This window comes from Lissotriton helveticus, chromosome 7, assembly GCF_964261635.1.
Source record: "Lissotriton helveticus chromosome 7, aLisHel1.1, whole genome shotgun sequence".
Lineage (NCBI taxonomy): Eukaryota > Metazoa > Chordata > Amphibia > Caudata > Salamandridae > Lissotriton > Lissotriton helveticus.
Window position 1 is genome coordinate 40,666,703 of NC_136068.1, and position 18,465 is coordinate 40,685,167.

The 18,465-nt window shown below is 44.9% G+C and overlaps 1 protein-coding gene across 1 annotated transcript in view; it reads left to right on the forward strand.

Annotated features, from left to right (window-relative positions):
* GRIK5 (glutamate ionotropic receptor kainate type subunit 5) overlaps positions 1–18,465 on the forward strand; it is a 1,072,331-nt gene that overhangs the window by 778,139 nt on the left and 275,727 nt on the right. The window lies entirely within an intron of this gene.

The window sequence follows — 18,465 nt, forward strand, 5'->3', positions numbered from 1 at the left end:
GGGAAAAGCCAAGCGCTCCTAGCGCTATAAATCAGGAAAGGACCCAGCAAAGTCCTTGTAGGCAGGCAGGGGGGCCAGGCTGGGCCCAGAGCCAGCACACTGGGTCTCCAGGCAGGGAGACAGTCCAAGTGGCGGTCCTCTGGCCCAGCAGCAGCAGCAGCAACAGCCCCCTCAGGATCCTGGAAGAGAACAACTTCAGTGGGGACACAGCCCCATTTTTATACAGTGCATTCCTTTGTCTGAGGGTGCAGAGTGGGGGCGGAACCAGTCGCAGCTGGTTCTTGAGTACTCTGTTTACCTCAACCACCCTCTCTATTCACTGGCAGGGCTTGGGTCTTTAGACACACCACAGGGGGGCGGAGCCAGCATTGTGTGGGGAAAACCCAGCCCATCCAGGACACAGGTACACTCCTCCCACACATGACTCATGCTAATCTCCCACTCACCACCGGGCAGACCCATCCAGACTTCCTGGAGCCTGGCATGCCAGCCAGCTCCAGCCAATCACGCGCCAGCACCCTTACAGCACACATACAGCCATGTCTAGAAATGGTGCTTCCCTACTAGACACATACATGCTGCATACACCATCTCGCAGCATTCACTCTCACGAGTTCACACATACCAGACTCAAGCCTGTACACCCCACGCATCAGGAACTACCAGGGACACATACATTCCCCATGCATTCCTATGGGCGGGCAGGCCTAGCTCAGCACATGCACTCAGAGTGCGCACGCACTTTCCACTGGGACACACTGAAAGTGTGCAGAACCCAAAAAATCACCATCACTAGGTCACCATTTCACGCAAAAAGTCTAGGGGTGAACCTGCCCTAAGGGCCCAAGTCCAACAGCCGCGCTGCTGCAAATTTTGCAGCGCCACACTGCATCATTCCAAAAAACAGAGGGATGAGCCATATTAACCACAATACAGCCCACCCCTGTGCTTTCCCTTGCGTGGCGCTAAAAATAGCTGCCTAGTGCCAACGTAGACACCCTTGAGCCATCGTGCAAGGGTGCCTGCGTAGCAGGAAATGATTGTTTATGTGCAGGAGGGTGTTCCTTCCTGCACATAAACAATCAATAATGGTGATTTGCTACTTCTATGTGTATGAATTCTGCAGCACACTTAAGAGTAACAAATTACCATTTTTAATTATTGTTTATGGGCAGGAAGAGACACCTTATTCCACATCAACAATCATTAAAGGTGTTTTGCTCTTTCTATTTGTTTTGCACAATGCAGCACCCACAGAAACAGCAAAACTGAGGAGAAATGAAACGATTTCTCCTCGTTGCTCCATTCTAACGCCTGCTTTTGCATCGTGTTAGTTTTTGGCGCTGCCACAGATTTACACCTCCTTGTGCCAAAAGGTGAATTCAAAGCAGTAAAATGATGTGATGTTTCCTTCAGCACCACCTGTTGGTACGCTGAGGCGAGGTATACTTTGGAGAACCAGTCTGTCTCACACAATTCACCCAACAAATCATTAGTTTGGGCAAAGGGTGAGAGTCAACCTATATTTATTTATTAAGGATTCTCAAATCTATACTTAACTGCATATCACCCTTACGTTTGCGGGATACAACCGGGGGCAATAACCACAAACTGCATTCAATGGGTTCAATCACACCTCTATTCTGCAATGACGCTAGTTATTTTTTTAGATCCTCTCTAAGACGAACAAGATACTGATCTAACTTTGTGTTTGACCAGACCTGCTCCCTGTTTGACCTTTATCCTCTGTTTGAAGCCTTGTATTTTCCCCAAATCCTGTGCAAAAACTTTCAGAAACTCACTTTCAATGGAGCCACTGACAGATAGGTCTTTAATAACCAGGACTTGTTCTCTAGCACCTGGCTTGAGTACCATGCCAAACAGGCCTTGGTGGAACCAGCCCAAAATGTTGAGACCCCTTATGCTCACAAAAATTTTGCCTTGTATTCTGTGCCCCTTAAATGCCGACACCTCCTCAAAAAAACCCTCTAAATCAATTCTCCTGCCCTCTTATGACACAGGCGGCACGTGATCTGGAGGAAACCACTCCCTGTTTTTCCCATGCTTTGGAGAACAAATCATGCATGATCATAAATGATAATTACGTACTTGTATAGCGCACGACTACCCGGAGGCATCTCGACGCTTGTACGAATACCGCTGAGGAACCCTTCCTGGCCTTTCCCTGTGAGGTGCCCACTCGTGGGCACCCCCAAGGTGGAGGCCAGGCATCCCCAGCGCTGATGGGGCAGTTGTGGAGATTAAGCAAGCTACTGCCCAGAGGTGCAGAGTGGGACTCCATGATTAGAATAGGCACGGAGGCAAGAATTATCAGGTCCGAGGAGATTGAGCTCAAGAGCCGCCGAGGCGGGAATTGAACCCTGGTCCCGGGCTAGACCTCTGCATCAGGGTCTGCCGCTCTAACCATTGAGCCACACTTCTCCTCTTCTGATCATTGTTCTACGTGCACCTGAATCAACCAATAGATGTCATACCTTGTCCCCCACAGTAATATCTACATATGGATCAACACACTCACTCGGGCCCCCACGTACAGGTTAATCTTCCGAAACAACCACAATCAGGGCCTGAAAATCCTTTGCAATTTGTTCCTCCTTTACTTCATCATCGTCAACTACACAGTTCACTTTGATCCCCCTTGTTTGACCCCCCAGAGAGACTTTTGCCAAATGCCCCACCTTTCCGCATTTACTGCAAGACATATTTTCGGCCGGACAATCGCTGCTCTCTCTGTTATGTGGTGGGTCACCACATCTGAAACCAATGTTAGTGCATTTGAAGAAGCTTTTATCATAATTTGTATTATCCTTTAGAGCAGCATTAACACTTTCCTTTACTGTGGGGTTGACATTCAATTCTTTCAAAGACAGTTGAGCTAACTCAACACTCTTGGCAACTTGGATAACCTCTTTCAGAAAAGGATTGCTCATAGTGAGTAGTTTCTGCTGTATCTGCCTGTCAGAGCAATTTCCTATGGACTGATCTCTAATCAATTGATCAGTTTGTTCTCCAAATTGACACTGGGAGCATACAGGCACATGCATCAACCATGCGATTCACAAAAATTGGCCGTTTGCGCCCGCAAAAGGGCATTTGCGATGCATCATGGTTTGAGGCACTGGCAATTTGAGAATTTGCAATCAATTTTGATTTCTCAAATTGTGTTTGCATTTAAGGAATCGCAATTTGCAATTCCTTAAATGCAATGCAAGAACCACTTTAGAAAAGCGATTTCGCTACTAGGGGGCGCAAATTACCATCAAGTTGAACTTTATGGTAATTTGCAAAAACTTTGAAAAATGCACTAAAGTGCATTTTTCAAAGTTGTAGGTTACATACACACACGCCCTTGGGGCATCGCAACATGTGTGCACAGAGCAATTTCAGGGGTGCAACAGGGTGTCCTTTTGACACCCTTGCACCCTTGAAATTGCATGCGCAATTTCCCATTCATTCCTGTAGGCCCATAGGAATGAATGGGAAGGCCTTCCTTAATTGCATAGGCTTTTGCTTAATTGTGATGCCTTAATAATCGCAATTAAGGAATCGCAAAAGCCTACATTGATGCATGTACTTGATAATGTCCTTAACACACTGACATGTGCATCCACATTCTCATTTTGTAATTGTAGTCTCTTGAAGAATTTGTGTCGTCGGACTACTAAACTGGGTTGTATGTCACACCTTGCCACCAATTTCTTAATCTCTTCTTGATATTCATCTACCACTTCACCTTCCGCCAAAACCAAACATTTCAAATGTTTAAAAACCCCCCTGCCTTCAAAACCCAGTGAATTGGGTAGTAAGAATGTTTTTCTCTCTGGTCTGTATCGAGAAGCACCAACGGTTCCTAGCCACGCCTCAAATGCGCTGAACCACTGTTTCCATGGAATTGGCGGATTTCCAAGTGATTCCAGAAATGGAGGTGGCGCATTTACTGACTGCATGATTGTAAAAAAACAAAAAACTGAAGGACACTCTTTCCCAAGGTGATATACTGCCACTGAACAGCAATGTCTAATAGAAATACAGCAATCCACTATTGTAAAGACAATAAAGAAAGTATCAAAACTGGTTATAAAATGTAACAATACTGCTCTTTCCCCAACATATTGTGACAATGAGCTCATATTAACTATTGTGAAGAAAAATATAGCAAAGAAGTCTACTGTTCAAAACTGTGAGCAAAATAACAATGGATTAAACCCAGATCTGTGACTGTGGGGGAATGTTTTGCCATTGTGCAACATTCCGTCCATCATCTTGTGTGTTTTGCTGTGCACCCTATGTGGGGGGGAGTCGAGGGGGGGGGTATGCCCAGACGTGGGTCCCTTGCTCACTACGCCACTGGAGTCAAACTATCCCGGCTGATAACGGCTGATAGCCAGAAACCACTCCTAGGATGCTTGTTTCCAGTCCAGGGAAGGCATGGCTTGGCAGTTCGGGCTGGACTGTTCCCATGAGGCACAGGGTCAAGACTGATTTGCATATGGCCATGTCTGAACTGGGTTGGCGTGGTGAGCAAAATAATGATGGATTAAACCCAGATCTGTGACTGGGGGTGAATGTTTTGCCATTGTGCAACATTCCGTCCATCATCTTGTGTGTTTTGCAATTACAGACCGTTCTCAATTAAAAATAAGGATTGTAAGTTCTTTGCTAAGTTGCTGGCTCTTCGCATCAATCAGTTCATTCCCAAATTGGCTGAGAAACATTAGTCAGGGTTTGTAAAGGGTTGTTCCATTGGGGACAACCCTAGAACTTTTCTTGACACAATTCATCTGGCTTCCAGGTTGAATTTACCAGTTGGTGCCATAACTCTGGATGCAGAGAAAGCATTCAATGGAGTTAATTGTGGTTTCATCTTCGGAGCACTGAAATGGCACAGTTTCAGCCCCCACATCATTCATTATATCCAGCTATTACACTCTGTCCCTTCCACTTCTATTTGGGTTAACAGTCATCAATCTAACTATTTTTCCCTTCAAAGAGGTACTGGACAAGGTTGCCCTTTGTCTCCACTTCTATTTATTTTAGCTTTAGAACCCTTCTTGAGAAACTTTTGTCGTTCTCCCCTGTTTACCAGTTTTCAATTAAAAAATATTGACATAAAATTCACAGCGTATGCGGATGGCGTCCTATTATATATCCCTAATCCAAACACGTCTGTGCCAGCGTTTCCTTGGTAATTTCAGACCTATCTCACTTATTAGAACATTGGAATGTTGGTGGCTCCATTGAAAACAATGGCGTGCTCCGGGCTTATAATGGCTGGTATGAGCCTGGAGCGCCAACATTCCAATGTTTCTTTGTTCACAGCTCTGGCTGTGAACACAGGCTTCAGGGACCCTGAGGGGATTCCAATCCCCTCGCGCTCCCGTAAGGCTTTGTTCTTTTTTATTAGAACATTCCGCCCTCTAGTGGTAGAATGGTCTAAGACCCTTATAGCACTTCGTAGCTGGGCTATACCGGCTATTAAAGTCCCTCTCCCTTGTTAAAGGCCCTCGCGAGGGCCTTTAATAGTGGTATAGCCCTTCAGCATTATCTAAAAAACAGATGCTCCGATGAATTCAATCAAATGGGGTGTATATAGCACTGCTTTTCACTGGTGAGGGGATCCAGGCGCCGGAGTTTCTGCTACTGGGCTTGGTCAGTCGAACAGCCAGGTTTTCAGGCCAATGTGTCTGAGGTCCCTGCAGTTCCTCGCAGGTACATTTCCATGTTTTTCCTCCTCTGAGGTCACCCTGTGGGTCTATACCCCTCCCCCCCATCCCCGCCAGAGCTCTGACCACACACGCTCTAGGTAGATAATGGGCTTCACACTGAAAGTTTTCAGATTGGATTCTTAAACCACTAATTTTACCTCTTTTTTTCCATTGGGTTGGTTATAATTTGGTTTTGATTGACATTGATTTTTAACGTCTTATTTTGATCATTCATTTTCAATTGTTTATTTTTATATTATTTTCATCAATCTTCTTTGAACAGTGGTTTTGAACTATTATTCTAGCTATAGATGTTTTCATTATTTTATGTTTCGTTAGATTTAAATGTGTTTTCTTTATAGTTAAATGTTTGGTGGTGTCTTTTTTTGGGCTGTAACTTTAGAAACCAGTCCGGGGTTTGCTTAGTTTATGTGTAGCCTTGTAATCCTTTACATCAATTGTTGTTGGCATTGAAAGATCTTTGGGGCATATTACGAAGGCAGGCAAAATGAAATTATCGCCGCTTTTGCGGCTGTTTCGGCCGCAAAGCGGCGATAATTTCATCGCCCTATTAGCAAGCTGTCGCTAACATCAGTTAGCTACAGCTTTTAGGTGATAGCAACTGGTTTGAGGCCTGCTTTGCATGTCAGCGATATTTATCGCTAATGACATGTAAAGTGGGCGTACCCAACCTGTTAGCGACTGAAAGCAGTCGCTAACATCGCTATCGCCTATTATCAACGCAGGCGTAGTGCTTAAAATATTCGCGCTAAGCGCGAATATAGCCAAATCCTAATGCCTGCTCAGACCACTTCTTAATCTGAATATCCAATGGGAGGTGGATATTCAGGTTAAGTCCCTATTAGCAATAATGCCTGAATAATGCTGAATTTCCAGTGATATTCACGCATTTCACCGCTATCGCCGGATATTTTATCGCTTTGGAGATAAATGTTGCTAATAGCACGTTATATCTGCGATAAAATCCGGCGATGCGCGACGATAAAAAAAATGTCGCTAAGCTTATTTAGCGATAAATATCGCTAGTTGTTGATAATATGCTCCTTTATTTCTTACTACACAGTTGTAATGTTGGTTTGTTTTGCAAGCTACCTGTGCACACATTTTAGAAGTTGGGTTTGTTGCTTAGTCCAAGATTCCAACGTGAGAAACACTTTCCCTTGTTGAAACTGCCTCCTCTCTGTAAACCGAACTGGGGGCCATTGGCGGGTAGGCCAGTTTCTCCCAGCACAATCAGCATATGCAGTATATGAAGTGATGCGTGGCGTTGCAGTTGTAGCTGAATCAGCACATGCTTCTATCCCATTACTTGCAGTAATGCATGGTGTTACAGCTATCTCTGAATCAAAGCATGCTTTTATAGCAGTACTCACAGTAATGCATGGTGTTACAGCTATCCCTGAATCAGTGCATACTTTTATGGCAGTACTTGCAGTAATGCATGGAGTTACCATTATACTTGAATCAGAGCATGCTTCTATATCAGTACTTACAGTAATGCATAGCGTTACAGTTATACCTGAATCAGAGCATGCTTCTATATCAGTACTTACAGTAATGCATAGCGTTACAGTTATACCTGAATCAGAGCATGCTTCTATATCAGTACTTACTGTAATGCATAGCGTTACAGTTATACCTGAATCAGGACATGCTTCTTTGCCAGTACGTAGAGTAATGCTGAATCAGTGCATGCGTCTATGCCATTACTTGCAGTAATGTATGGCGTTGCAGTTAGACCTGAATCAACGCATGCTTTTATAGCAGTACTCACAGTAATGCATGGTGTTACTGTTATACCTGAATCAACGCATGCATATATGACAGTACTGGCAGTAATGCAAGGTGTTACAGCTATGCCTGAATCAGCGCATGCGTCTATGCCAGTACTTGCAGTAATGTATGCCATTACAGTTATACCTGAATCAGGGCATGCTTCTTTGCCAGTACGTACAGTAATGCATGGTGTTGCTGCTATACCTGAATCAGTGCATGCGTCTATGCCAGTACTTGCAGTAATGCATGGTGTTGCAGCTATACCTGAATCAGCGCATGCGTCTATGCCAGTACTTGCAGTAATGCATGGTGTTGCAGCTATACCTGAATCAGCGCATGCGTCTATGCCAGTACTTGCAGTAATGCATGGTGTTGCAGCTATAACTGAATCAGCGCATGCGTCTATGCCAGTACTTGCAGTAACGTAAGCCATTACAGTTATGCCTGATCAGCACATGCTTTTATGGCAGTACTTACTGAAACCCACACAGTGACATCTTAAGGCTGTATGGAGCACCAGTCAAGATATGTTTTGCTCCCCCTGTTTGGAACAACCTTGAGTCTACCCAGGAAAACGGAGATTCTGTTATCTGTAGGCCTTGGGTGTAAAATTCTGTCCGCTCGCGGATTGTATGGAGTTTTTCCTACTCTGCGTAGAGTGTGGAGTTCTGAAAAACTCTGCATAGCGGGTCAGAGTTTTTCTTCTCTCTTGTGGCTCACCAAGGTTAAGTTGGTAAGCGTGTGTAAGGAAAATCGCACGCTAGACCACCTCTTGGAGAGATTACTTAGCGCGGGTGGTCGCGACAGGTTACTACCGCTCACATTTGGAAATGTGCCGTTCATGTTGAGAAACCTGTCGTTCGTGTTGAGATAGCTGCTGCTCAAGTAGAACATCTATTCGGGTGGCAGAAAGAAGCTGTGCCGCTGTGCTGCAAGTGGTGACATTCATGCTGATTTTCTACCCCGGGGCAAACTCCCGGCACTAAAATTCATCACGAGCAGCGCAACTTGGAGTGGAGGAGTGTGGCTCAATGGTTAGAGCGGGAGACCCTGATGCAGAGTTCTGGCCCAGGACCAGGGTTCAATTCCCGCCTCGGCGGGTCTTGGGCTCAATTTCCTCGGACCTGACAATTCTCGCCTCGGTGCCTATTCTAATCACGGGCCCCACGCTGCAAGTCTGGGCAATAGCTTGCTTAGCCTCCACACCGGCCCCAACAGCGCTAGGATGCCTGGCTTCACCCAGGGGGTGCCCAGGAGTGGACACTTCACAGGGAAAGCCAGGAAGGGCTCCAAAGCGGCATGAGTAATAGCGCCAGGAAACCGCTTGGTGGCAGTGCGCTCTACAAATGACCTTGACATTTACATTTACATTTAACTTACCTCAATCTTTTCAGGACTTCGTGGCGTTCCGCATAGCAGAAAGAGAGAATGTGTCCTAATGGGCTACAGCGGTCGATATTAAAATCTGGGGAACCGGGTTCGAGTCCTGGCAATGACACTCAACATCCTGAGATTCTGGGCAAATCACTTAATCTCCTTGTGCCTAACAAAAATTAATGTGTCCTCGTGTAACGCAACTGATGCTCATGTAAAGCGCTCTGATACCTGATACTTTCAGGTCAAGTTTGCGCTATATAAAACTCTGAAAGCTCCATGAACTCTGTCCAGACCTAGTTATTTGGTGGCAATCCTCACCTCGGGTGGCTAGGGGCATGGCTAGCCAGTGGCACCATTCTGCCTCCCCATTGAACTGGCCAGGAAATTAGGGGATCCTAATGACACACACCTATCCTTTCAATCCCATAGCGCTGCTTTGATCACTTCCCCATGCTGTATCCTAAGGATGTTGAGGAAATTCCTTAACCCGTTCCGTGCTCCCGTCAGCCAACGGCCAACAGGAGCACTCCCTCCCTTGTGCTGCGAATGACCGTTGGCCGATGCAGCCCCGCCCACCCTTCAGAACGCCCGCACCGCGGCGGAATGTTTGCCCCGGTAAACGGGTTAAAATCTTTCCATGGGAAGGCCAGAATATGGTGGTACCGGCAATAATACTGTCGAGGTTGGACGTTTCCAACGTCCTATACATTGGACTCCCCAACTATCTTATGCATAAACTGCAAAGGATCTAGAATATGGCCGCATGTTTACCGTTTATCCTTCCTATGTCCCCCTCAGTACCGTAAACAGCTCCACTGGCTCCCAGTACAGAAGAGGGTCATCTTTAAAGCCTTGACCGTAGCACACTCGGGTTTTTATAAGACTGGTCTCACACCCCTACATAAAAGACTAACCCTGTATTGCCCAGGAAGACCCCTCTGTTCACAGTTGACCCATCTTCAGCTAATCCCCCAATCAGAAGAAAGAAGCGGGCACCTCAGCCTGGTCAGTTCTGGTGGTCAAGCCCTGGAAGTAGCTTCCTCCTAACCTGGGATCCATCCCAGATAAAAAACTGTCCGGTAAACAACTGGAGACTCATCTGTTCAAAGATTAACTGTGTCAACCTCTCCGTTGGCCATAAGCCTGAGTGCCGGGACACTGTAGTAGTAGCTGTGCGCTATACAATCACCTCATCCATTCATTTTTTACCATTTTCAATTCATACAATCCCTTATGATGCCAAACAATTTTCAAAATTATATCTTAAAGCTTCAGAAACTGGGGCACACAAAAACAGAAAGCTCAGGCTTCCTGATGTCTGCTAGTCACATAGTATCAAAAGAAAATATAAACAAGCATTGATAAAGCTATTTCTTTTTGAGTTTGGATTTAGATATTTTTACTTGCAATAACAAGATTTGCTGTGGAATTTATCGTCTGATCAACATGCTTAGAAAAATGTGGTAGATATTTATCAGACTTGTGCTAAATAGTCAAATAAGACATATGCACTTAGGGTTGAAATTGTAGCTTTAGTTACTGAATATTTGTAATCGTAAATATATCACCTTTGCTACCGGCGTTCTTGTGCAACAGTGAAAATCAAAGCTCTGCCCTGAGAGTTTGTGACCATTTCATTGTACATGCCTCATTCGTAATAAACTCCACCCTCAACCTATCCAAAAATGGTAACAGAAACTTCAAAGATAAGATCCTACACCTTAAGAAAGAAACTCTTTTCACTGACCGCTACTTTTACCATAATAAGGACACCGAACTCAAGAACCTCATCTTATCAAGCAATCTGACGGTAAACGTGGTTTACAACGCAGTGTTTACACCTCACGACCTTTACCACGCTGCCATTAAAACGCAAGTCGTTACTACGACTTGCGCTGGATGGCGCTGTTGGTTAAGGAATATTGTAATTTTATATTCCAACACCTTCCCTACTGTTACGTGGGCTGGTGTTGGAATAGAAAATTATAATAATCCTCAATCCGCGCCCTCCAACGCAAGTTGTTGTAACAACTTGCATTGTAAAATCCACGATGTAAAGTACTGTGATCAAAATGATCGCGTTGTACTATCATACATCCAATCTGACGTTCCAAATGGATTAATGTTCTCTCTTCCTCACTCAACACCACTACAACGAAGAAAATTTGTCACAACCATAAACTTACCATCACGCCTTCCACGCTGTTCCACAGCAACACCACAATCTCCATCTACAACAACGGCACCATACCCATTCAATCTTCTGATCATACCCTGGAACTTTTCAGCAGTCTCTTCTCCTACCTCAAACACAAACTTGAAACTGCCGATCCCCTTCCTATCCTTACACCTAACCCCTCAGACTACCCCTCTTTAGTAAACCCCCTTGACCATACTACTCTAAAAGTCCACCATCCCCCCACTCCCATCCCTCTCCGAAGGTGGTCACCCACCAGTCCATGGGCACAGTTATTACCAATTACAGTGGTCAACTCCATCTCCTCCATCACCTACTCCAGTCTGATAGCTTCATTACCTATTCCTATACCCCCCTCATCCACCCCGGTCTGACATCATCTCTCCCCACTCCCTCCGAGCCCCACATATGCACATTCCTATCAATAGATTGCACCCATCCTCCACAGCCTTTCGTCCAACCATTGCCAAGGCTCCGATGGTGAACCTCACCAACAGCAGGTCCCTAATCACTTGAAGGCTCCCCCACACCTCAGTGCTTCCCCCATCTTGGAACCTCTCAACAGCCAGTCTTTTGTCTCAATGCACAACACTATAGTTTTCCAAACTGCATCTGATCCGAGCAGACATTCTCAAACTATTTTGTATCACCTCCAACCTTGAATACAAATGCCCCCCCCACTCAACTCAACACCTATCAAACCACATCCCCTCCATCCCCAACCACTACTCAGACCATATCCCTACCTACACTAGGAGTTCCCAGCCTTCCTGAAGGACTGTACCCATCCTTAATCATTCCTCCGACCCGATACGCTATTCAGACTGCTATCAAATAGCAATATACTCGACCTTCTAGACTGCTACAACCCCTCCGCTACAGATCGCTCCAGCCCGTCTCTAAAATCGAGACTAACCTCTCACTGCCCACCTGGTCATCCCGCCCCAAGACTAGGCCTATAAACAAATCAAACCTCACCCCAGTACTCATCTCCCATACACTCTTCAATTACGACTACCTCTAACACACCCCTGAAATGTGCATTATTAATCTGTCGCTCAGCTGTGAAACACACGGCTGACATATCTGTACTTATCCTCGGCCAAGACCTTGAAATCCTCACGGAATCCTGGTTAAACCATTCCTCCAATCCCACCTTGAACATTTTGGTCCCCCCTAGGAATGGCATCATCAGAATAGACCGGCCTGGTCGCCCGGGCGGTGGCCTTGCCTGTATTCACAGAGCCTCAATCTCTGTGAAACAACCTCACACTTCTTCTTTGGCCTCCTGTGAGCACCTTAAGATCAACATCTATACCTCCAGCAACTCAAAGTGCTCCCTTCACTCGTACTATCATCCACCCAGTGATCATCGCTATTGCATAAAACAGATAACGGAGGTTATCTCCTCCAGCATTGATGATCATTCCATCCAGATCTTCCTTGGAATATTATCAATGACCTGCTCATGAACTGTGTTAAATCCTTCCTCCGGGACCTCAACCTCATCCAAGCCTGCAACGCTCCAACCCGTTAGAAAGGAGCCGTCTTTGACCTAATCATTGCTAACGATAACATCTTGCATGTTGACTCTATTCTTCTTTGGGAGTGGACTGACCACCACTGCGTCACTTTCTCCCTAAATATTGAAGCTGTCACCTCCAAGAGCCAACCAAAGTTAAAGCAAAATTAACTCACTTTCTTTATCTTCTACTAGTTACAAATCCTTTTTCCCGCCTCCCACCGTGACCGATGCCCAGGACCTCACTAATCACTATTTCAATTCATTGTCAAATATCTTGGACACTATAGCTCCTAAGCAGCGAAACCCAATCTCATCCAAACATTCCAACCCCTGGTTCAACGGGTTGGAACAAAAATTAATGTATCCTCATGTAACGCAACTGGTGCTCGTGTAAAGCGCTCTGGTACCCCATACCTTCGGGTGAAGTTTGCTCTATATAGAACTCTGTAAAAAAAACAACAATGAAAAAAACAGTGATCTTAATAAAGTACGGCAACTCCTCAGAATTGCCAAAAGAGCATGGAGACACACCAGCTCCATGGCCAACCTCAGACTCCTGTGTCGAAGACACATCGCCTACAACAATCACGTTAGGAACTCCAAAGCAATGTTCTTTCTCTCCTACTAATAGACCTGAGAAATTGTTCAAAATTATTATTTGGCGACTTTAAATATGATTGCATTTGTACTGTGTATCACCAGCATTCCCATGTTCCCTACACCCCGGCCCATCGCCATCCCCCTGTACAGTTCTGTATGCATTTCATTGCACCTTAACGTTGTTTGTACTCCTCTGTATATCCTGTAAAGCGCTCTGATACCCTCACGGGTCAAGTTCGCGCTCTATAAAACACAAAAATAAATAAATAAAATAATAAAAATGAAAAACCAATCTACCTTCAAAAGCAATCCAGCTTCCAGAAACAACAAGGCACCCCCTAACTGTGAATCCTTTGCCTCCCTTTTCACTGAGAAATAATTATTAATCACTAGCGTCATCCAGAATGCTCTCAATCTTCTTCTGCTCCAACCCCTCCTACTCCCCTGCTCAATGGAGCATCATGCTTGCCTGTATAATTGCCTCATCTCTCCCAAAAATGACATCACCTGGTCTAGCTTCATAATCCTTGCTTGATGAGATTGACAATCTAAATATTTTGACCCCCTTAAAATACTCTAAACACTTTGCTGATCTTCTCCCCTCCACCCTCCTAAATGAGTCCATTCACCACCTACTCCCACTGTGGATTAAGATAATCAATGCCTCTCTCACCCAAGGCTCCCTTCCAGACTCCCTCCAACTTGGTCCGGTTACACCATCCTAAAAAAAAAACAACTCCAACCATTCTGAACCCAACAACTAACGCCCCATCTCCAACATCCCTAATCTGGCCAAACTCCTAGAAAAATATGTGCACCCACAGCATCACAATCACATCGAACAATTTCAACCTCTAGACCATCGCCAATCTCGCTTCCGTTCTGGTCACGGCACCAAAACTGCTATAGTCCTCGTTGTTGACGATGCCCTGCCTTGCTTGACCTGAATGATTCCTACCTCTTGATCCTACTAGATCTGTCAGCAGCCTTTGATAACATCAACCATGCGACCTTGCTCGACCTCTTAGAACACAGGATGGGCCTCTCTGGCACTCTGCTAAAATGGTTCTCTTCCTTTCTACTCAACAGGTCCCAGTGCTTCCTAATTAATCACATTTCATCCGAACTAACCCCCCTATCCCTGGGTGTCCCCTAAAGCTCTATCCTCTCCCTGAAATCACTGAGCCTCTACATGGAGCCCCTAATCGATATTCTTAACTTCTCCCACATCTCCTACCATATATATGCTGATGAAACCCAACTCTACTTGAAAATAACCTCCCCCAAGGACAGCCATATCCTCAATACTAACTCAACAATGGATGACTCGGCAATCACCTCAAACTCAATGCCCTTAAAACTGAATTCTTACTGATAACACCACCCACTACCGGTAAACAACCTTTACAATGCAACTTTTACATCGCAGAGCCTTTACAACGCAACCATTACAGCGCAAACTATTACAACGCATTGCTCTGGGGGGTGCTTTAGGATAGGGAATATGTTAATTTACTATCCAATAACCTTCCCTAGTGTCCACGGGACTGGAGTTGGAATAGTAAATTAAACTATTCACTATCCAGCCCCCCAAAGCACTATGCGTTGTAATGGACTGCGTTATAATACTTGCGTTGTAAAGGCATGCGATGTAAAAGCATGCGTTGTAATGTCATACATCCCCCACTACCACGTCTCACGCCAACGACACATCCACCCCTCCTCTCCACCCTGAATTGCACTCCACATGTTGTCAACTCTGCAAAATCCCTTGGTATTATTCTAGAAACACATCAGCGTCATCACAAGAGAAGCCAACCATCTGCTGCATATCCTTAGGAAACTAAAACCTTTATTTTCCGTGGTCGACCTCACACCTGTGAATCATGCACTTGTGATTTCAAAACTAGAGTATGGTAGTGCTACCCTAGTGGACCTCTCAAAAACGTCACTTGCCCTCTTAAGGCTTAATGAGACAGCCAGGCTCATCACAGGTTCCAAAAAAGTGATCACATCACCCCGAGCTTCAAGCTCTGAATTGGCTTCATTCAAGGCCAGGAGGCATTTAAAACTTGCTAGCATGACCCATGAAGTGCTGCACCATAACACCCCTTGCTGCCTGTCCCAGAAACTGACCCTCTCAGGCGGCAACAGAACCTTCAGAAGTACAAGCACCTTTCTTCCCAAGCCACAAAAATCCAAGAAAAAGAAAACCTACAACTGATCCTTCTATGGAAGAGCCTCAGACATTTGGAGCTCTCTCCCTACTGAGACCGGATGCAACCCATCCATATCTCTCTTCAGCAAACAATGTTCTCTTTAACAGGTCCCTCTCTCACTGAGGACTTGACCACGCCCCGCTCTCTGTTTAGACCCCGCCCTGGTCTGTCCGCTGCCTCAAGCCACTCCCTAATTTGCCTGAGTCCCGGACTATGTTACACGGCATTCCTCACGTAAATCTTTGCATAACTACGTCTGGGAAAACTTTACTCTCCCCATCCTTACAGCTCCCTTCCTCGGGAAACAACCTTTACAATGCAACTTTTACAACGCACTACCATTACAACAAAACTTTTACAACGCAACATCCATTACATAGCATGCCATTACAACGCAACCATTACAACGCATGACACCACAACGCATACCATTACAACGCATGTCATAACAACGCAGTCATTACAACGCATACCATTACAACGCATAGTACCCTTACACTATCCAACACTTACCCTACTGTTGCACCCCCTGGAGTTAGAATAGTAATTTTTACCCCTACACTATCCAATACTTATCATACATGCAATGTAATGTTATGCGTTGTAATGGTATGCGTTGTAAAGGCAGTATGCGTTGTAATGGAATGCGTTGTAAAGGTAGTTTTTGAAAAATTTGTTGTAATGGCATGCGTTGTAATGGAATGCGTTGTAATGGATGTTGCGTTGTAAAAAATGCGTTGTAAAGGTGTGCGTTGTGAAAGTATGCGTTGTAACGTCATACAACCCCTTCCTCAACTACCCTAGAACTTTTATGTACTCTAACATTTGTATTCTTTTTTGACTTATTGTTGCTATGTACTTTCACGCACACTTTATGGAACTCTGGTTCCTGCTGCTTCTTGCTTACATACCCCACTGCATTTCAACTACTCCTTTCTTACCGCTAAGACGTGTTTTTATTTGCTCTCTACGTATCTCACGTTTCTACTGTTGTACTTACTCTGTAAAGTGCTAGTTCTATGATCTTAAGTGCTATGTTGCCATGCTCATTCACTACCTCGGAGACATACTATGCACCTACTATCCCTACCCTTGCAACTCCCTACTATGTCTTTCTCAGAACTTTACATCCTCAAGCTAGAGTGGTGGATCCGGCCTGGCTTTGGCGCAAACCTTAGCCAACCAGAGATCCCATTCCTAACACTCACGGCCCTCTGTTTATCGGATATCTCTTTTATATAATGTTGATATATATTTTTATTTGCGTTGTATGTAACTTGGGCACTTGCTACTTTGCCTACATATCCCTTTGTATACCGTTTGCCCTTTTTACTGTTACTTACAGCCACATGCATCAAAGTGCCCATTTGCGATTTCTTAATTGCGAAAATTAAGGAATCGCAATTAAGAAATCGCAAATTGGTATGCATTAAGAAATCGCACTTTTATTTGCGATTTCTTAATTTTCCTTAATTGCGATTTACAATTTGCGAATCGCAATTAAGGAATCCCTTCCCATTGATTCCTATGGGCCAAAAGGCCCATAGGAATGAATGGGAAGACAATCTCAATTTGCGATTCGCAATTAGCTAATCGCAAATTGAGATTGCGATTTCAAGTGTGCAGGGGTGTCCAGAGGACACCCTGTTGCACCCCTGAAATCAATCTATGCACATTTGACAGTTAGAAAAATGCACAATATTGAATTTTTCTAATTTTTCGCAAATTACCATGAGGTCCAACCTCATGGTAATTTTTTCCTCCTAATTGCGAATTCGCAATTTTTTTAAGTGTCATGCATTGCATTTAAGGAATCGCAAATTGCGATTCCTTAAATGAAATCGCATTTTTAGAAATCGCAAAAAACAGCGATTTCTTGTATTTGTTGTTAATGCATCCCAAATAGTGATTTAGGAATCGCAAACGGCCGATTTTTGCGATTCGCACCGTTTGCGATTCCTAAATCCTTTCATGCATGTACCTGTATATACTTTATCTATTCTCGATGGACCTCATGTTATTGTTGTTGTGATCACGCTGTAAAACGCTCTGATACCTCCGGGTCTAGTTTGCACTATATAAAACTCAGAAAGAAAGAATCAATGCTTTAAAACATCTCTGTCTCTGGAAGGGTAGTGCCGGCTGCGGTGGTGCCTCCAGACTTAGCGGTCAGAAGCACAGTCCAAGGCACCCCACGGGAGAACTTCCCTCCTGGATCAATAATGAGTGATTCTGATATGTATTGGGAAAAGGATAAGTGGTTAGTGGGTCTTGGTGTCAAGGACTCCCTGAGGCTTCTCCAAAATGGTGCCCGGAGACCCGCCGCGTGCCGCGTGCTGCCTATCGATCCTTCCGGAGCAGAGACAGGCTTCTAGCAGCGCTGTCTGCTCGTTAGAGCCAATCAGAGGCTAAACCACCCCCTTGACGCAAGACTGGATCAATATGGATGCCGTAAACTACCCCTCCATTGGAGTAACACAATCAGTGTGGCTGTTACTTCCCCACCTTGGCAAGATGCACAATCTATATTGCTGTTGGTACATGCCTCCCTCCCCTTAGTGACGTAATGCACATTCAAGAGCGCTGTTTGCACCTTCTCCCCTCCATGGTGTAATACACAATTTGTAGTGATGTTTGTATACGACTCCTTCGTGGCACAGCATGCAATCTATACGCTTGCTGGCACCTGGCCACCACCCCTAGTGCCATAGCGCCATGTTGGGTTGGGATTTAGGGCCAGATGTTTGGCGTATTTTTGCATGTGCAAATGGATTTACAACCCGTTTGCGCATGCAAAAATACCTAAGGGACATGTACAAACCCTAATTAGTGAGTCGCAATGTATTTGCGACTCGCTAATTAGGATTTGCGACTGGCTAATTAGGATTTGCGACTCGCTATCCGGAACGGTCATTTCAAGACTGTCCCTGCCTAATATTGAGTCTGAGTCCTATGTTTGAATGTTTTGCGACCGCAATTGCCATCGCAAAACAGTTGCAATTTACTACCTACTTCAAGTAGGTG